The sequence below is a fragment of the Ambystoma mexicanum genome, chromosome 8 (assembly GCF_040938575.1).
Source record: "Ambystoma mexicanum isolate Mex_15411 chromosome 8, UKY_AmexF1_1, whole genome shotgun sequence".
Taxonomy (NCBI): domain Eukaryota; kingdom Metazoa; phylum Chordata; class Amphibia; order Caudata; family Ambystomatidae; genus Ambystoma; species Ambystoma mexicanum.
Window position 1 is genome coordinate 1,394,921,515 of NC_090929.1, and position 22,190 is coordinate 1,394,943,704.

Below are 22,190 nucleotides of genomic sequence, written 5' to 3' on the forward strand. Positions count from 1 at the left end.
TTTCTTTGCCCTCACACTTGCTTCAACCTTCATCACCTTCTTTTCACCATCATTATCCCAGACCTTTGCTTTGGCAAGTTTAGCCAAGCAACTTAACAAGTGTTCCACCCTCTTGGCTTTTCCCAATACCTTATCCAACGAAGGCTTGTCCTTCAGCCATTGTTCTTCCCTTATTTTCTCCTGATTGAGCTTTACCATGAATTGATCCCATATGTGCTCATCAAATTTATCACCAAATTTGCACATCAGCGCATGTTCTCTGAGCACAGTCACATGGTCTTCCACTGATTCTCCCGGCAATTGCTCTTCCATAGCAAAGTTATAAGACTGCAGGATGGTGCTAACGTTGAGATTGAAATGCTCGTCCAACTTCCTTAATGCATACCCCAATTCACTCCCCCTTTCCCTCACACGTTCTTCACTATAAAAGTCAGGTAAAGTATTGCAAATCCTCTGTCCTGAATATCCTATGCAATGCATAAGTAAGGACACCTTCCTGTCCATTCCAACATTTCCATTCCACACGTCCATTCCACAGGTTGCTCTTAAATAGTGTAGGAATGGTTTTTTCCAAGTCCCCCTATTTTATTTTTGGTTTACCAGGAAGTGCCATGAAAACTGTGGGTCCAGGAACATTCTGCATTTTTGCAAGCTGCTCTACTTTCTTTTTTTCTTAAGGAGCAAGAAATTCTGTTCAGATTCTTTTTTTTATGGGACGAGTTCCAAATCGGTATCTTTTCAAACACTGAGATGAGTAATCTTATTACTCTGCAGTGACGCTCAGGAGAGGAGGGAGGTCATTTCCTTTAATCTCACAATGACGTGCACAGCTTTACTCTGCTACATTAAAAGCTCACACCCAGCAAGTCATTCAGGCGAGAGTGTGCCGCCTCAGTGGAGACCCTCTTCACTGGTCGTGACACGCGCGCCATGGTGCTAGTCGCACTTAACAGCCCCTCGTTAATCCATGGGGAATCCTCTCGATGGCCCTCACTCCACATTATCAACCTGCAGCTATTCGCCGACACCAGAACCTCACAGACTCCCCTTGCACCTCTTTTACAGAAAGCCTTATTCTAAGGTGTATGGCGAGTCTCTGCTCAGTGGATCCACTTGAGACACATACCGGTAGCCAGGGCAAGGCTATCCTTGCAGTGCAGCTGCTGGGACACTCATGTTGGAACGCTGCATGGATCACTCAACAAAGCGAGCTGCTAGCTGGGTTTTGATCAGGTCCACCTCACCACCAATATGTTACTTGGAACGGCTAACTGGCAGGTAGGTTCAACTTAATTATGCATTATAAGCCCTTGCTCCAGGTCACATCTAGCTCGTTTCTCCACTAACGGTTATCTCTCTACCCAACACTCTGGAACCCTAAGTGCTAGCCTTTCCCAAATATTCTCATTTCCATGGAGTAGGTAAGAACACAACATAACAACAAACAGATAGAAGATACACATGCAGGTAACAGAATGAAAAGTAAAACGTGGAAATGTACTGGCATCTCACAAATGGATGGGGATTGTTAGCAAGCAAAATATGGAAGTACTTAGCAGCTGGGAAAACATTGGGCCTAATTATGAGCATGCTGGTCCGGAAACAACGGTGCTGGTTAGCCTACTGGCACTGTCATTACTGGACCGGAACACCCCGAGGCTGCGGGCGGCTGCCGTCCTGCCCGCCAGGTGACCTGGCGGGCGGGACGGCATCCACCCGCAGGCTGTCTGGGAAGCACCAGCACAGTTTTCAAATGGGAATGGGGATTTACTTTTTTCCGGTGCCTGACTTCCAGGAACACCGGGGTCGTAATCCCCCCAGTGTTTCCGTGGAGCCAGATGCTGGAAAAAATGACAACTCTGGTGGCAGCCTGCCGGTTTTACTGGCACGGCTACCGCTGGAGTTGTAATGAGGCCCACTGTCTCAGAACTGGACTGAGGCAGGATCAGATACAGTACCATCAGCCCACCCTAAATCAATCAATCAGCTGGGAGTGGTGTCACTCCAGGGAAGGGGGAGCAGAGCACTCACCCACCCCTCACATGTAAGGCAATGCAATAATGCGTTATTGGGTGCAAGTATTGCTAGAGCAGGGTTGTAAAGAGGTTTTATCGTATGCATACCCAATAACAATTATGTAGGGCACTACTCCAGAACATGAAACACTGAGAGGAATGTTTTTCCCACCCCAAAAGGATCTGCCGCCTAAATACAACAAACACAAACGCTTCAACTTTTAGTATTACTACCTTCTAGGGAAAGTGTGTCCCCGCCCCAAAACAAACACATAGTGCAGGGTGGCAAAGGGTCACTGGAGAAGAAGCAGAGAAGAAATCTTCCCACCCCAATGAAGTACACATGGGAGGGGTGGACACTTATTTTCCCTGGGATACAGTGAACTCCCTGTACCAGCGAGATGTTCTTGGTACAAGGGATTGATTTGAAAGATGACAAAAACTGCAGTGGGGAGATAACACCCCTGGGGCACATTATCCTCCTTGGTAGTGGCTCAGGAGAGAATACATAGTATGGTCTCTCTATCTCTCTATCTCCCTCTGTCTCTGTCTCTCTATAATAAATAAATAAATAAGAGCCAGGGCTCATCCTCACCAAACACCCCCCCACCCAAGAACTGTCCCTCCAACAATAACATCACTGCCCTCCGGCTGCTACTTTCCTTCTGTGACTAAACGAGGACAAGCCCAAGTAAGATTTTGTGTGTTTTTTTTTCAATATTAGAATGGCATTGAGCAGGAGGCGAGTTTTGCTGGATGTTAACTTGGGCCCCCATGAGCCCATTGGCTGAAAGCTAGCATCAGGCTGGAGTCAGCCACAGAGCTTGGGCTGACTTGAGCCCTGCTTGGCTTTCCTACCGCTAGCCCTGTATGACATGAATAACATGGTGCGGAATATCCCTGAGTATACCACATGTAGCATAATCGTCATGGTTATCCACTATGTAAAGACTTGTGGCGTGCCCTCACAAAACAGTGGTCCTACAAGAACACTGCAGTTTGATCCACTACACAACAGAGAATTGGTAGAGGCAAGAAAAAACTAGGAAAAAACATCCCGTGTTTACAGAAATCCACCATTTGAGTGCGAGTATGTTGGTATCTTGGGTTTGTGTTCATTAGCAAATCTCCGACCTTCCCTGTGATTATTGGCCTTCCTTACATTTGTTTTGCCCGGTTTGACCTCTCAAATAATTAGTTATACTTTATTTTGATAAGAGAACTGCAGCATTTTCTGGAATTTGAATAAAGTTTTTTCACATTTGCATACAGAAATTATACCAGTTCTTCCTTAAATTAAAATTAGAATTCATGAATTGTTCAAAAGCTGCAACTGCACTCTTAACTCAACTTTCAAAACAAGTAAAAACATATTGAATGGGATGCCATAGTTCCCTTATAAAAAATATCCAACAATTATTTGGAAATGAATGACTCGAGTCTGGCGAAGATGTCCCTTTCATTTTGAGCTTGAACCAACCACGCTTGTTTTCATTGTAGATATGACTGCATACACAACACCCCTGTTAGTCATTATCTCCATTGAAACTGGAATTACCTTCACTGGGCAATCCTGTAAGAACATGTGGCTTTTTACGCAAGATATGAGATTACCAACATATATTATATGTTGAAAACAAGAATTGTACACCAATCTCTCTATTCATGAGACAAAGCCAAAGTCAAATTAGAAAGATGACGTGGGAGCTTTTGTACACTTAAACACCTTGAATATGAAAGATGTTTGCATTGCAAAGCCAAGCATAGGGCGCAACCTGCCTTTGCATAACCATACCAAATGGTTTCATAGCATCCCTACACAGCGAATTTGCCAAGATTACTGACACTGTATGTGCAATTAGTAGCTCACGAGTGCAGAATGACTTGCGCTCTATTCTTGAAGTCTTGAGTTGGTATGAACTAAATGTGTTGAACAGAAACCTTTCTTTGATTAACCAAATGCTATTCGACTGTGGTTAATGCCAACGCATTACCAAAACCACACACGTGCTTCTCTGTACTCTTCATACACTATGTAGACACCTGTGATGGACGTTCAATTGGAATGCTCATTGGATGCTCAAAGTGTATGGTAATAAAATGCCTCTGAGAGATTATGAAATATGGCTGGCGATAGCCATGCCTGCATGGCTGCCGCTGGTATATATTTTTTCCAGCACCCACAAATGGGCAATTACCGTGTAATTATGGCCTTAGCTGGTGTTTGCCCATTCGTGGCCGTCAGAAAAAATTCTTACCCATTCCCATTTGAGCTGCCATAGGGCTCAATGGGAATGGGGAAGCCAGATGCACCGCCACCGTTATAAACGGTGGCGGTGCATCCGACATGCTCTGCTTGCAGGTGCCGGTACGGCCGCCAGGTCAGACCTGGTGGCCGCAGTGCCACCTGCGAACAGAACTCGTCGTTTTCTGGTCTGGGAACTACGGTACCGACATGCTTACCGGTACGTAGTTGCCGGACCGGCAAACTTACAATGAGGCCCATATAGACATTTCTTAGATAGTGTCCTATAAACAACACAACTAAGGTTTATTTATTTAGTGTTCTTCAATGTCAAGTTTTTTTAAACAAAATTACTAGTTACAGCAACAGTTTAGAAATAGTTTGACTAGAAGGGCCTGATAAAAAAAGCCATTCTCTTGAAATTTGAGAACAAAGAATACTGATGGCAACGCATTTCAATGTACACAATCTTTACAGACATTGGTGTTGATTTTAGGATTCAATACAAATCAAATTCCTCCCAAAAAGTGTAAACTAACACCCTGCCTACGTCTCTCCACATGAGCTCGCACATACATACGTGCGTTTACTAAATGTCCACCGCTCGCTTTAGTAGCCGAAGTGAAGAAGCATCCGGGGAAATGCTGGCTTGATCGGAAATGTGTTAAGTAAAGGTGAGTCACTGACGAAGAACGCGATGCTCTGGGATGCCAACCAATAGAAACTCAGCCACTTTTACACCATCATGAGGTTCTTGCCCGGTGGAAACATCTTTAATGTGATGCTACCCATCACACAAGTACAGCCAGCAATTAGAGTGCATTTGTATTTATTAAATGCACTTAGGATGCCATTATGGTGCCATCACTCGAGCCTGCACGGTTTGGCAGCTTTATGTTATATGAACACATTGCTATTCATGTAAATTGCTCGTTCAGAGGCAATCTGTCATGCTCAAATCTTAACAAATGAACTTCAAATAAACAAATATGGTCACTGCAGATTTCTTAGACCATATTGGACCTGGTTTACAAAAACATTTTCAAAGGGACTTTCACTTCTTACCTTTTTTTTCAATAAATCAGGCCTATTGTTTCAATCCAGATGAAGCAAACAAAATAGCGTGTCATTTATTTGCGTTTCAACCCAAGTCCCTTTGCAGGTCCATCACGGGGCCATCTCTTTTATCCACTTATTTATGTTGTATATTTGGAACATGCACTGCTGCTTTGGTCACGTGGTGCTAAAACACAGGACCGGGCATACAAAGCAGTACAAATGGTAAAATGCAGATAAGTGGAGGCCTGATTCACAAAGCATTTTTCAATGCATGGGGGCTCTAAATGGACCCCAAAGAAGGCACGTTGATCATGCGCGGGGTGGTGTGTGGGTGAGATTTCCAGGCATATATAAGAAATGTTACTGTGTTGTAACAGAACAGTCATGCATATCAAGAGCAGGATAACTGACACAAAAAGGCATTTCTGATTTCAGTTACTTTCGAATGTTCATTTATATTTGTATGATTTTTTTTTACATTTTATTTTATTATCAGAATACAGCACATAGTGGTACATCCCCTGGAAAAAAGGAACAACTTACAGATCACACTGAAATCTTTGTGGGAAGAGGAAGAAAAGAAGATGGAAGTGGACGCAAGTGACGCAAGTGAAGGGGTTGTGAAGGGATTGTGATGGCTGCTCGCTGGTGATAATCCACATCCATTTACTAAGCTTCAAACATCCTTGAGCGGAGTCGGGAGCGAGTCAGTCTGCGTCAGTCCCTACCTTTTTTGTGTGAGAGGAGCTGCAGCAACGTTTTCCTTCTTCTCAGCTTTTTTGCTATCAAAGACTTTGTGTGCACTGTCACTTTAATTTCCTGCCTTCAAAACAGGAAGGAGAGCGCGGAGCGCGCGCGGAGTCGGGAGCGAGTCAGTCTGCGTCAGTCCCTACCTTTTTTGTGTGAGAGGAGCTGCAGCAACGTTTTCCTTCTTCTCAGCTTTTTTGCTATCAAAGACTTTGTGTGCACTGTCACTTTAATTTCCTGCCTTCAAAACAGGAAGGAGAGCGCGGAGCGCGCGCGGAGTCGGGAGCGAGTCAGTCTGCGTCAGTCCCTACCTTTTTTGTGTGAGAGGAGCTGCAGCAACGTTTTCCTTCTTCTCAGCTTTTTTGCTATCAAAGACTTTGTGTGCACTGTCACTTTAATTTCCTGCCTTCAAAACAGGAAGGAGAGCGCGGAGCGCGCGCGGAGTCGGGAGCGAGTCAGTCTGCGTCAGTCCCTACCTTTTTTGTGTGAGAGGAGCTGCAGCAACGTTTTCCTTCTTCTCAGCTTTTTTGCTATCAAAGACTTTGTGTGCACTGTCACTTTAATTTCCTGCCTTCAAAACAGGAAGGAGAGCGCGGAGCGCGCGCGGACTCGGGAGCGAGTCAGTCTGCGTCAGTCCGCGTTAGTTTGAGCGGACTCGACATGACTGCAACAACAGCGGAACCCACTCACGACGGCCCCGCAACAAGGCGGAAAACCTTGTATCAACGGAGAATGCAAAATCCCTGGGTTGCTCTTAAAGCAGACAAACCCACAACGCCATCGCCACTCAAGGTAAGCGCTGTGCACTGTAAAAATAAGAGCGCTACAGAATTGACTCTCGAGCTTAATACGCCAGCTGAGCCAGTGCCTGAGTTGGAATTGGAGGCAGTGCCCTCGTGTAGCGAGGCTATTGCCAACGAAACGCTGACGTTTTCAACATCTCAAGTTCTCGGTGACTCCAGCGAGTCACATAACATAGTTACCAGTAATGACAATTCAATAGGTCATTTAGATAAACACATGACATCAAAAAGTCCTTTAGACTGCCGGCCAGCTATTGTAGTACCTCTGTTAGCCGACAATACATTAAACATGATTGCGTCAGACAGTACGCGATTCTGCGACTCTACTCCAACTCTGCTTAATGAAAGTGAAGAACAGCAACTTAAACTTTCGAATCTGGAAAGTCTATCCGTTGCTGCTGTCGAGTCTCTCCCTGCGACGAGTCAGGCTGTGGGTGTGAGCTCCTTTTTACTACTTCAACCAGAATCTGCTGATGCCTTTTGCTCGCCTCTCGAGTTTACGGAGTTTACGGATGCGGAGATTTTGGAGGCATCCCAAACTGAAGAGCCAAATGTCTATGATTGCCATTACGAACGTCAATCAGTTCATAATGTTCATCAATTGTTAGTTGACGCGCAAACAGGGCCCTCATTAATATCTACTGAACGCGCAGCTAACATAGGCCCTGCGGCTAGACACTCGAAGATTATGGAACCTATGTCTCACGAGCGCGTGCTTACAACGCCGCAGCACCTTATGCACACCAGAACAAATCGACCAATATATTCCTGTCAAATCGCTCCAGAAACGAACTCTTTAACATCACAACAAACGTCCCGCAAATTGGCGGGAATTAAACAGACTTTCTCAATAGAGCAAACAGGGCTGGAGTCGTCCTGTAGAAGTGCTCTACCGAAGGAAAACACAATTAATTCAGATGTTTCTCCTTTATTGAATAAAACCGTGAAATACACCTTAGACCCAATGGAAGCGGGAATTGCGCCGCTCCAAGTGAGCACGGTGCAGAAAGGTCGGAATATCAAAGCAGGCTCATTTCGGCACAGAACCTCCATATCAAAAATGGCAAATAAATCAAATATCGAACATGAGCAACCGGGAGATGAGATTGGTGAAATAGGGGAAAAGAACACCACGCGAAATCGTGAAGCACATTGGGACTCACTAAACTGTTCACAGCAAAGTAGAGATGAAACCAAGGATACTCAAGTGAAGCCAAGTCTTTCTTCTGCTGTGGCTATACAGATCTATAACAACGTTTTAGCTGCTTCTAGCACTGCTTTGCTCCCATTTTCAAAGATGTACGAATCCTTACATGAAACTATAAAAGATCAATCCTCCCTAATTGTCAGCCTAAAGGAAAAGATGGACAAGTTTGAAGTAACAACAACTTTCCTTCAAAATCAACTCTTACGTGAGGCTGATAATACGATAAAATGGCAAGAAAGGTTAAGTGATCTTGCTGCCAGACACCATTGTCAAAACGATACCTTAACTGAAGGTCTACTAGATGCTGTAAAGTGGATGCCTCACTTTGACTTTTCAACCAATCTAGGCTCGTTATCAAGTTGTCGCTACTTCAAACCGGAAACTGCCAAAAAAAACAACGAGCAACTTGACACTCACTGCAATAATCAAAGCGGAAAATCAATACAGGATTCTTCCCACAAAGCAGATTCACCATTAAAACAAGACGTGGAGCAAAATCCTTGCAAAAAAATTTGTTCAAATTCAAAGGACTTGCCAGCCTCAGCAAACGAGGAGGTCAAAACTGACACCCAAAGATCTACAAATGTGACCTCAAATCTACCATCAAAATCGACCTCATTTGGAATTTTTGATGGAGCTGCCAAATCTATCTCACTGAGGCCAGCACCAAATTCCAAATCCTCTTTAAGAAACGACAAAAACTTGGAAGTAGCGCAACCTAGCAAGCGACCTCAGAATGCCACAAAACCACGAATCTCCATAACGAAAAGGAAATACATCAGAAATACAACTCAAAAAACCAATTTAGGTTTGTCCAGCGATACGGTGATAACCAAAAAAGATAATCACCCACACACTGAAAGATCTCACAATGTGTTGTCAGCTAAATGTGGTTTTCAACCTCCGTCAAAAAAACGTTTTCGAGCTGATGCCGAAATGAGCAAGCTGAATGAGTCCATCACCGACCTTTGTGACCTTTCAACTTACTCAGATGATTTGGAAGAAAATTTGACGGGAAAACAAACCGAAGATTGTGCGCTGGTTAGTGACAATCGACAACGATCGAATGAAGTAGATGCGTTAAAAGGAAACCACACTATACCCTCTACGAAATCTACAAAGATAAATCCAAGGAGAAACGAAGAAAACAGATTTCTTCTTATTTCCAAGTTAAACCCGAAACAAACATCGTTTCAGAAAAAGAATCCCACTCATCATCTTATTCGTGACCACGTGGATCCAAGTGAGCATCATAAACAGTCAGCTTGTAAAATACGACTGCAAAATCTTCACGTAGATGACGAAGAACTAAATCTGAACCGTCATAACGTAATGAAACTTTTCAATTGCATTCCGTCACTCCGTACTATTGTATCCGATGACATTAAAATCGTCGAGTATCCCACAGAAAAATGTTGTGATCAAGTGCTGCTACACATTATTTCATCTTCAGTAAGAAACACTATCATGAAAGCCGCAGACGAACTCCTAGTATTCGGCTTTGATATCTCCCTCGAACTTAATGATGTTAATAAAAGCAGAGGACTTCAATCCAAAACTTATAATTCTTCGTTTAAACAAGATGAAAGACGCGCCATGATACGTACATCTCTGCAAGTGGGTAGAAATACTCGAGACAGAAACAACAAGTCCTTTTCCCACTTCAAACGTTTGGATAACATTCCAAACTTCGTTGACTCGAGACATTAGCAAATACAGAACTCAAATGAAACTCAGTGCGTCTTCCTATCTTGGAATACAAGAGGTTTTAATCACCTTTTTAATAATGCTTGGGTAGTTATAGACTCGCCTTTTGTCATCAGTCTACAGGAGACCTGGTTGAGTGAAGTACCTTCATGTGATGGATATGTAACGCTTTTGAATCCGGCCATAAAGAACCCCATAGGCAGACCATCTTCTGGCCTACTAATGTTGATAAAAATCACTCCATGGTGGTCCATTACTGAGTCTTTCTGCCCGAACCCCTTCGTCCAAGGTGTTATCTTACAGACTGCAGATGTCAACATTCAGACAAGGAAACATCTTCTCATTTTAAACGGATATTGGAATCCGACACAAATCAGCAGCAAGAAATTTGTAAATTCTGTTATTACTCAAATTGACAATGCTCAAATAACATATACAAATCTCTCCATCATATTCAGTGGAGACCTGAACTGCTCCTGGTTCAAATTAGAACAATCTTCAAAGACATTTAAACTTATAACCAACGATGATGAACCAGTGAGAAGTCATATGTGGAGAAGTGCTTTGAATATTCGTGGCTGCCAAATGGTAAATGGAAGGGTGAAAGGTGATCAACCGCCCCGTCATACCTGGGCTAATAACAAATCACGATCAATTATCGACTACTTTTGGGTTTCCCAAAACTTGTTCGAAAATGATCCCTCCCTAGAAATATGTGAAATGAAAAATAGCGACCACGATCTTCTTCGATTTTCATGCAGGTGTGAATGGTCTAAACAAACAAATAACCATTCCATTCCTTTGACAGTAAATGCAGGAGGAAACCGAATACGAATAAATGGCTCTTAAGTAAATTTCTTGACTAAACAGTTAGAAAACTCATGTGAGTCTCTGACAGTCGATTACGTGCCGCTGTTATCAAATTTTCGATCTTCAAAATTTAGTCATAAAGCATCAAATAATTCTTATAAGCACTATACCACCATGCTTATTACAGATGCCAAGAAACAGATGCACAGAGATATTAGAGCTTTAAAAAGGTCACCTTTCCCGATCTGCGGAGGGAAGTCCCTAAAAGTTGCAATTAGGTTGAGGAGGCAAACATATCGCAACTGGCTTCGATCTCAGAAAATAATAATTGATCAAGACAGAGCGGAAACACTTATGAAACATCTAATTACTTTAAACACCTATGAGACTTGGAAAATACTAAATTCAGGAAACCAGCAACGTCATCCTTTAATAACACATGAAATCGATGCTGCAACGTGGGAAGCCCATTTCTCAAACATGTTTTGTAAACCAACAAAGGAACCAATATCAATTTTACAATGTACTGTTCCAAACTGGGACTTACACATCACGTCAATTGACATAGAAGATGCCATACATAGACTAAAAAATTCTAATGCAATGGGTCCTGATATGATTTCAAACGTGATGTTAAAAAGAAATGCTCCTGAATGGGCAGTCTTCATTGAGACACTCTTCATGCAATTGTCCAATAAAATGGTGATCCCGAAATCTTGGCAAAACGCTATTGTGGTGCCGATACACAAAAAGGGCAGTCGGGCGGATCCAGACAACTATCGCCCAATTGCCCTTTTGGACACGATTGGTAAAATTTTTGCTTCTTTCCTACGCCTAAAACTGTCAAACTGGGCTACGAGAAATCAAATCACTGACATTCGTCAAACAGGATTCACAAAAGGAGTTGGAGTCGAGGTAAACCTCGTGATATTAAACATCTTAAAACTCGAAACCTTAAGAGCAAAGAAAAAAATCCACTTTGCCTTCATTGATTTACGCGGAGCGTTTGACAATGTGAATCGTGGTTTGTTATGGAAGAAGCTGATTGCCTGGAACTGTCCTCAAGAGCTGACCGCACCAATTATTGCGTTACATTCCGATACCTCAATTAGAGTGCGGCTGAACACCCAGGGCGAACTGTCAAAACCCGTATGCACCAACAAAGGTGTAAAACAGGGGTGCCCTTTAGCAGCTGAACTTTTTAAACTGTTTATTTCCGATCTCCCCAAACATTTATCGTCAGCACGTTCCTTCGCTCCGAAAATTAATGACACACAAATTCAGTGCGTCGTGTATGCAGACGATGTTGTTTTGATTGATTCAACTGAGATCGGGTTGCAAAGACTCTTAAACAAGTTACAAGAGTACTTGGATTTGAACGATTTACATCTGAACTCTGGAAAAACCAAAATAATGACCATCGGAGCGGGTGGCTCTAAAAAGCAAAAGCTATTTAAGTGGTACATAAATGGGACTCCCTTAAACACCACAAATTCCATAAAATACCTAGGAATAATGTTTAATTCTTCGATAAACGAACAGCACTGGAAATCGGATCTTTTTAACAAGATGACTCAATTGAGTATTCAAGCAAATAAAATCTACAACTCATTTGGTAAATTCAGCCTAAAACCAATTCTAATGTTCTATCTTCAAAAAGTGGTTCCAGCAATCACTTTTGGTTCGAAGGCCGGGTGGAATCTTGATATGAAGATTTGGCAGAAGCTAGAGGGCTCATTTTGGCGTTGTGTGCTGAAACTTCCATCTTATATATCAACGATCCAACTAAATTATGAGCTGTCACTAAACCCCCTGTACACACATGTCATGTGGAAGTCATTAATGATCTTGCGCAAAATGAACTTGACCCCAAGGGCCCCTGCGTACAATCTCTTTGAAGTAAAACCTGATCAAATACAATCTGGACTTCTACAAGAATGGAGACAATTGATGGCTGAACAACTGATTCGAGCAGGCATATTGCAAGAAGATCTGATTTTACGTCCCCAATGGGCTAAAAAGAAATTCGAGCAATGGAGTTGGATCGAGAATTATGATCAACGTGCCTTAATGCCAACCACGCTGAAATCTGATCTAGTAGTTCATAAATTAATTGTCCCTAGTCGATACTTGACTAAATGTCCATCAAGACACCATCGTACTCAGTTCCTGCGACTTCGTTTGAACGCTCTTCCGACCAAAGCAATGCAAGTTTGTCGTCACATGAGAGAAACGACCGACAACCTCTGTCGATTCTGCAGGCTTGAGATTGAAACCACAGAACATCTACTGTCGGGGTGTACGGCGCTGGTTGAACGGAGGATGCAACATCTAAGTGGTTTTACCCCCGAGACATCAAATAATCATCATTGGTGGCAATATGCAGCATCTGGCCATAACGTCAAATTGACATATGGGGTAGTGAACTTTCTAGACTCTTTGAAATTACATGAAAACTAAAGCATCACCTTAAGTTTAGTCTTAACGACTAGAAAAGTGACTGGTGAAGTGTCTTTCTACTCCAAAAAAAAAAAAAAAAAAAAGGTTGGATAATCTTATTTATATAGTGGATTGTTTATAGATCAAATGTAATAAAAGCACGGAGACCTGTCTGTTTACACACAGGTCTATCGAGCTGAAATTAAAAATAAATAAATAAATAAATAAATAAATAAAACCTGCCCAGATACATTTGTGTCTCCACTTGGATTTATGTTCTTTTCTCCAGAGTGGTGAGTCTATCCAGATCCAGCATCATTCTTTGCTTTTTGCACATGTAATAGCTGTCAAGGTCTAAAGTGTATGGCCCTTGCTCAAGTGATGTAATGAATGATTCATGCCCAATATGACTAGCTGGTGCTAAGGATATGTGGGCTTCCTGTATCAGAGTCCTTCTTACCTCAATGCCATTCAAAAAAATACTTATACATGACGTGGTAGATCAAGTATTGGCCATGCATGTGCTTACGCCTGTGGCGAGTGACATGCCCCTACATTATATATTCACAAGAAGAAACGTATCGTAAAAGCAGGACACAGGGAAACTGGGTGAAATATTAGAAAGGGACTGGGGGGGGTAGGGGATTATGTGAATGGAGTATAAGCAACTGAAGGCCAATGCAAACTTTCAAAAACTGGTGTTTAGGTGAGAGACTCAAAACAAAGAGTTCACTCGTCACCCTGTCAAACCATAACTCTTTGTGTATCTTAAGGTTCGGTTGTGTACAACCAATGGAACTTGTCATTTCAGCCTTGTTGTTTGTTGTATTATATCACACGTTATTACATTTAAATACACCCAAAATGAGTCTCGGATATTTCTAAATTATATTTAAGATGTTGTCTTGCCCATTGATTAATAATTTTGACTTGTCAATCTACTAATTCATTATGATTCAATCTGTCTTTTCTGAAGACTGTGTATAATGTTTTGTTTATGACCTGACCAACGAGGTCTTTAATGTATTGTATTTTGTCAGTATGAGATGTTTGTACCTATGGTGAATAATGAAGCCAATTACTACTATGACTACTATGACTGTTGCTACTAATACTAATACTAATAATTCTACTGTTCTCCTACTACATTTGGGTATTTAAAATGTGGTGGGGGAGTTCACCAATCTTGATTATGCATATTTGACCACCATCTCCAATATCTTAATTTTAGAATTCGATCAACTTCATTCATTATTCAAAGACCAAGTTTCTTCACAAAGACAGATTCTTTAACAATTTGTATTTCTTCAAGTATCTTCTTTAATTCTTCAGGGGTTATCTATCATAATAATAAAAATAATAATTTCACAATCCCATAATCAGAAGTATAAACTCAGGAAAATACAGTTACTTGTAACAGTAATTTGCTTGAAAGTAACTCTACATTGCAAGTGGTTATCATCATCCTGTGAACTATACCTGTGATTAGATTGTTAGGTATTGGATGGAGCAATATTGGACTCATGGATCAACACTTTGCTATTCAGTTTAGCTAGTCACTTTAAACTAGATTTTCTTTCATATTCTTCCCCTGGTCATTTAGGGACTTTTGGTTCTACACTTGGCTATTAAGTTGAGACAGTCACTTTTAGCTATAAGTTCTTACGTATTTAAATTGATCATTTAGGGATCCACCAACTTACTTATACCGGGAGGCAGACACATGAATTATCTTGTAAATAGAACCCATGACTTTCTCAATCTTATGCTCAACATGATTTATGCAGGACTTTGTGACAGGGACGTCATTTCACCAAAATGCCTGGGGTAGTGGAAGTGACATCAAACGACCCTTGACCTCTGATGACATCACAGGAAGTGATGTCGTCTAACCCCGCCGTGAAGTGGCATCACGGGAAGCAATGTAACACAACCTTTCACCCCTTGACAATACAGGAAGTGCCATCACATAGCATTGCTTTTAAGTACACTACGGAAAATATGGTTACGGTATCACTGAAAAGTGATATACATTGCATACAAGAATGGATCACCATATGTATCGTTAATATCAGTGTGTATAGGCCAATATTTCCAAATTACTGTGAATGCAAGCAGACGTCCAAGGCCAAACAATAATGATCTGTTATTACATACCACTATGGATGCAATATCACCATTTATCAACCTCTGCAGGATGAAAGGCTGAGTTGACCTTGCTGGGAGTCGAACCTGCAACCTGCAGATCGCAACACATTGCAGCAGCGAGTGCTCAAACCACTGAGCTATCTTACCGGCTAAAGCTACCAGAAATCCAGCCACTCCAGAAACAAAGAGACACATGGTGCTGGCCAGAGCCCAGGACCCTTCATTTAAAAAAGAAAAAGAAAAAGGATTCAAAAAGTTTTTTTTTTGGGATAGCAAGCGAGACTCTATGGGTTGCAAGGGAGACTTCAGGGGTTGAAACCTGGTTAACAGGTTATTGCTCAAGAACAGGAGGTTGTTAAAAACAGCTACATATCAATAGCTTAGTATAGAGAACATTGATTCCATTCACAAACCATCGCTGCCCAGTTTTGTCAGAACACTCATTTAGATAGGTGTATTTGTGAGTAACGGTATCAATGCACCTGGTCCCACATACAACATGTATGCATTCTTTCAAAGATGACCCTAGGCGAGGTGCAGACAGGCTCGGATTTCCCTATGATTCAATAAGGCAATGCCCCCCAAAAAATAATTAATAGTGTTGTGAAGTTTTTGGGGCCAAAGTGAGCCACTTCTTTTCTGAAATAAACCCAATTCAAATAAAAAAGTGAATGGTTAATATATAGAGATGGCACAAAAGTACCTGGAAGGCACAGAGGGGAAGGGACAATATTGCACCAGGCTGGGTGGACAGTTGCAGCCAGGGCAAGAGGTGCAATGAGCGACAATAATAATAAAAAATAATAACATCACTAAAGTTCCAGCATGCCTCGAATTAGTGCTGTTTTGAAAGGCTTACTGGCTTGTGTGTCTATCTATTCCAGCAATCATATTGATTTCTGCATTGATGCATGCGCACCTGGTTGTCCTCCACATGTGGAACTCCACAGTAAGATGTAAATGTGCAAAGGCCACAGGCGCATGTTCATAGTGCACATTGGCAAGATATATTCCTTCGCTCATTATTTCAATGTTGGCACACACTATGGAACACAAACCTTTGGGTTGTTGCTATCTGCAGCCACTTAACATGATTCCTACTTTCCAGCAAAGTTAGACTTCATTTATTTAATTTATTTATTGGTTATTTGTAAAGTGCCTATATAGAAAATGGTGTGTCAAGATGCCAGAAGACAGAAAAGGGGTGGGGGGGCAGGGAAGAAATAAACAATAACAGTCCTACTGGGCCTTGTGTCATTTGGATCATGTAAGAGCAGTAACAAGAAGTGCTGGGAGGAGGGACTGGGGAGGGGGAGGTGTAGATTGGGGCAGACGGGAAAATGCTAGGGTGGGAGTGAGGGATGGGGCAAAAGAAGGTATGCAAGAGCAGGGGGTCAGGGAAGAGGAGGGAAAGATGAGGGCCAGCGGGGCTAGGCAAGTGCAAAGGGGGGGGCAGGTGAGCATGTGCTATGGGAAGCAGAAATTGAAGACCACATGCGAATCACAGGGACGGGGTGCACCAGGCTCAGTGGGGATGCAAACCCCACCAGGTTTGTCAGGGTAAAGGGTCTCAGGAGGGAAAGTGCAGGTTGTGGGGGAGCATAAAGACAGGGTTCTGGGTTATACTCGCTGAGGAGGGCCTGGTGCCCAGTGGAGCTCAGAAGGGACCAGGCAACCAGTCAATGCAACAGAGGGGGGCATTAGCAGGGGGGAGAATGAAGAAGAGAAAAGATGGGTCTTGAGAATCTTCCAGAACTTAAGAAGACCAGGCAGAAGCCTGAGAAGGGCACGGAGGCCAGTACAGAGGGATGCTCCAGCAAAAGATAAAGATTTGCCCCACAATCTCTACTTGGAATAATGTCTGATCTGCAGAGAATTGCATCTAGATGACCAATGGTCTCTAAGAGGCAGGTATTTGGGGTAAGAGTCAGATGTAGTGGGGTCCCTGGCCCCAGAAAGTCTTGTGGATGATGCAGAGGGTCTTGAACTTGATCCTTGCAGCCACCGGGAGCCAGTGGTGATATTTCTGTGCTTGAGAGATGCAATCCCTGGGCCTGAGGCCAAGGAAAAGTCTCACAGTCCTTTTCTGGATTAGTTGAAGGGGGCGAAGGGAGGTTTTAGGCAGATTGAGGAAGAGGATGTTGCAGTAGTGCAGCGCAGCCTGGAGAGGAACAGAGCTCTGGAGACATTGAGTTTCTGTATATCTGCTGCTCCAATTTTCTGCTTAGATTCTTCAACAATTGTGAGTTCATTACAAACAGGGCTCGCAATTAGGATTGGATAAAGAGGAATTACAAGCAGTGCCTGGGTATCCAGCAGTAACCAGTCCCCAGGAGCTACCACTGTGGAACAAGGTGCTAGATTATAGCATTACATTAGTTGGCATGGGGGAGCTAAAAGTAGCTCCTGGTAACTGTTGGTTTTAAGCTCACCAGTCTCTTCTACATTCAATTTGATTTGAGTCACATAGTTGAGATAATCAGACCGACATTTATTGTTCTAATATAAATCAATTATATTGGCAATAAATGCAAAAATCAAATAAAAATAGAAATGTTAAGGCCTATGACATTACTTCACAAATAGTAATTAATTAAAAATAAATAATTTAACAATTACATCTTAAGTGACATACTATTCCATTTATTGTACAATGAAAACAGTTTTGAAACACTGTGCAAAAGCTTGTAACTGGTGTAGAGGAGGTCCCAAATACGATCTGCACCCCTGCCCCCCATTGCGAGTTGCCAGTAAGGTACTCGCCAAGGTATGTGACGTACGAGGAGCAGCTGAACCAACAAAGGGCTGCAATGGGCCCTTGCCCTGTGTACATTAGAAGATCAATACCTGTTGAAATGCCCATAACCAGGCAACCCTGGGCAGCACGGTACCCAATCAGACAACCGTACCTGCCATTGGTACGAAACAACGAGTATTTACAGACTGTCCATGAGGAAACCCCGAAGGCCTTAATGGAAGGCCAATGGAAATAGACTAAGGGCCTGGGCAGCCCCGAGAACAACCAGAAGTGGCTACTGAAAGCTATGCATGCCAGTACCGACAACTGTGAGGATAATTGTAATGGATGAAGGGGAAAGACACTGTGAAAAACGTATGAGAATGGTGCCATGAGACAAGATGGAAGCAACCGCCTTATTGAACGTGTGTAAATAAGCTTGAAACGCAAGATGCTAAGTAATCGAGTCTGCTTGCAATGCTTAGTAGAAGTTAGAGCGGCAAGCGCCGACTGTATACATCTACCTCAATACAGCACAATGTACACATGTGACACCATTTTCTATAAACAGAAGTACTCCCAGGCGGCCAAGGCCTGACTGGCCAAGTTTCATATCCAGGCCCAAGCGGAGGAAAAGAGCGGGATCGAAACTTAACAAAGGATGGCTCATGCCGGGGAAATCGAGTTCAACCAGAGAAGGGGAGGTGAGCATGAGCTCACGAGGCTCCAACTTCAGAGCATGCCAACCCGCCCGTGAAGGTCAAGATAAGAGAGGCCCATGCAGGTGGCCAAGTGCATACAGAATTAAATGCACAAAAGATTGGAAACTGAAGCAGATTCACGTGACCAACACGTGACCAGGCAGGCGTGAAGATGTACCACCTCCTGATGTCATCCAGAACCAGAGGGTGCCATAACTTTTCCTGATAAGAGACTAAAGATCCAAGGCCATACCCAGCCAACTAATTGACACATAGCCCTAAACCACTTATTTATGGAAGGGAGGCAGGGTGAATCTTGGGACACCAGGAACCAGGGTGTCTATTCTGCATGCTGCTAATTAAAAGTGGAGATTTACGTTTAGGGGTGTAACTCGCCCAATCACAAGGGACATGTAATCTAGGGTCCTATAGACATTGTAACCAATGAGATGTCGTACTTGTAGTGACGTCAATCACGTGTGGTGTAGAGGGATGGGCATAGACGCCCAACCGTTAAGAGTTATCCAATCCGTATGCCTTATTTTCATATACAGATATAACACCTATACTTAAGTTACCTTTCCCAACCAGATATATTGCATGATGAATTTTTATAGAAATGTACGTCATTGATGACGGAATTTGCCAATAAAAAAGGCTGTTTGAGTGAAGTTCGGGGAAGTCGGGGCGAGACAGGTGTTCGTGATGCTGCTGATTGCCATAAACTGATGTATGTATTATTAAACGGACTTCCCTTTGCCAACTTACTGAGTCCCTAGTATTGATTTGTGCTGGAGCATGTAAGTCCTGCACCCTGTCCTCACACGGTGCAGCTATTTTGTAGTACAGGTTTTTGGGGGTTGAGTACTGACCAATGGGCCCGTCAGTAATTTCCTCACCCCGAGAACACTTGGTAGCGTGAGGATCATTTCGGCCATCGATTATTGATAATCGATTAATATAGTTATAAGACACCTTTAAACCGACGGCACAAAGCAACTCTGGGCCTCCGGTTACATCGCAAGTCCTTTCGCTATTCCGGCTGAGTAGGCCGTGAAGCTTCCCGTGGACAGTGATAGTGTATTTACTCCCAAAAATCTGCAGTGGGTCTGAAGGAACCCCCTTTTCCAAGCATAACCCTTTTCATTCCCACGGGAAGCAGATCGGACGAAAACCATAAAGCGCGAAGAGGAAGGGGCGGTGATCCCAGAGATCCACAGAGGAAAAGAGATGATCGGTGAGTGAAACAACGAAACTCGTTACCTTGGCAAATGACTTATAGGCATCAGAGCAAGTTGGGGAAAGGTAACGGAGGGTGGCGGAGAAAGATAAAATAGAGGTAGAGAAGACGGTATATATTTAGTGGGTTAATGACTCGAGTATAAAAGGAAGACAGATATAGCGGAATACCGGGAGGGCACCCGAGACTAAAAACTGTAAGGAATACCGGGGGGGCACCCGAGATTAAAAACTGTAAGGAATACCGGGGGGGCACCCGAGATTAAAAACTGCAAGGGATACCGGGGGGCACCCGAGAGAAAACTGTAAATTCGCCTTGTTCCTGCGCTTTAAAGAGTGGTCAGAAGGAACTTGAACGCAGAGCCCACAGAGAGGGGGACGCTAGGCTACGATGATGTTTGAAGACGTCATAAGGGGGTAGTTCAAATCCCATGATGGGGTAATAATTAGAAGGCAGGTATACGTTGACCAGCTTGTGTCTGTCTAGTCTGTCAAGCGTCTGTCCTACATGTTCTGTGTCTGCTGAATGTGGAATTATTGTGATATTAAATGATGGCAATGCATTTTGGTTTTCGCGATTCTGTAAATGAGAGGGAATCGCCACTGAATTGATTTGTCTCATGTAAAACTGTTGGTGTAAAAAGTTTGCGGAAAAGTTGGATTGGTGCTTGCGTATGTGGTGCTCGCTCATAATAGTGTAAAATTGAAACACTGTGTGATCATTGTTGGTGAAAAAATTAAGAATGGAAGAAGTTACCCCATTTGCACACTTGTGCAAGCAATTGCCAAAACATGCAGCAAAGCAGAAGAAATACAGCCAGGAGTGGGTGAAGGGCACCGCAAATAAAATGTTTATGCCGTGGCCCCAGAATGGGTCATTGTCTAAGGCTGTCTTACAACACATGACCACGTTCCTACATGCCACATATAGCGGGAAGAAACTCGAGAAACGCCTTGCCATTCTCGAGCTTTGGAAAATGTTTGAACAAGTAAAGGAAGAAGAACCTTTCGCAGACTGGATATTAAATGTATGTACGGAGGGGGGTGAGACGCCTACTGTGCCACCTGCCCCGCCGGAACCAGTTGTTGAGGGAAGTAAGTCGGAAGGCCTTTACCCACTACGAGAACTTAAGGCAGCCACAGGTTATAGCAACACTGCATACGAGTCACCTGCATGTAGCAGTGACGAGACGAAAGACAAGGAACAAGAAATTGACTCGGCCTCCACGATCCCGTGGGACAAAGAGAGGCGAGATGAGGAATGGAAGGACCGGGCACAAACAAGTGCACTTCTCGATAGAGAGAGAGAGGGAAAGAAGCGGAAAGGAACCGATGAGGTAACATTTGCAAAGGACGAATGGATAGGAGGGCAGATACTATTGAAATTAGATGGAAAAGGAAGTGATGACGCAAGGCCGAGTGAACGGTCTGTTGAGGCGCCAAGTAAGGAAAAGAAGAAAGGGCAAGACGAGAGGGCAAGAAAAAAGGATAGGTTGAGGCGATACCAACTATATTGTGAAGAGCAGGGTATAACGCTCAGTCGCACGCAATATGCAGCCTATGAAAAGTGCAGGCAGAACGTGCTAAAGTTGGAGGAAGAACGGAGGGTGCACGAAAGGAAAGTTAAGCAGAGAGAAGATGAGGAAAGTAGAAGGGCAAAAGAACGTAGAAACGAACGGATGAGGGAAGTAGATAAGGCTAGAGCGGAGGCGAAGAAGCGAAGAGAAATGCATGAGGAAGCAGAGCATAAGCGCAGGCAAAGGGTGCGAGATTTAGAATATTTGCAGCGGGAAGTGAAAAACCCCAATCCTGTTGTAGACTGGGAAGATATAGAAGAGTTCTTTCCAGCAAGTGATGCAGTGCCAGGTACAAGCGGGACAATTATTGATGATGACTTCAACACCAGAAGCATCGGGGAAGTGATTGATAAGATATATGATGAAATGGGACTGGAACGAATCTCCCAAGAGGGAAGGGAAGATGAGCGCTTAGAGAGCACTCAGTTATATGACACTGAGGATGTCATCCAAAGTAGGGGGAGAAGGGGACGTTCCCTAGATAGACTCGAAGTCGAGCAAAACGAAGATGATACAAGACGCTGTGTGAACTCGGAGTATTCAGAGTCTGACTCAGAAGGGGAAACGGAGGAAACTGTGTATGACGAAGGGAGACGGTGCGAAAAGCAGCACCCAAGGAACCAAGAGGTACGATGGTCAGATGCTAGAGGGTCCACAAGTAGGACACGAAGTCTGCTGGACAGTCCAGCCGACACAAAGAGACACCCCACAGTCAGAGGGGGGCATCAGCCCGTGCCTATGCGGTCAGACTAAGAG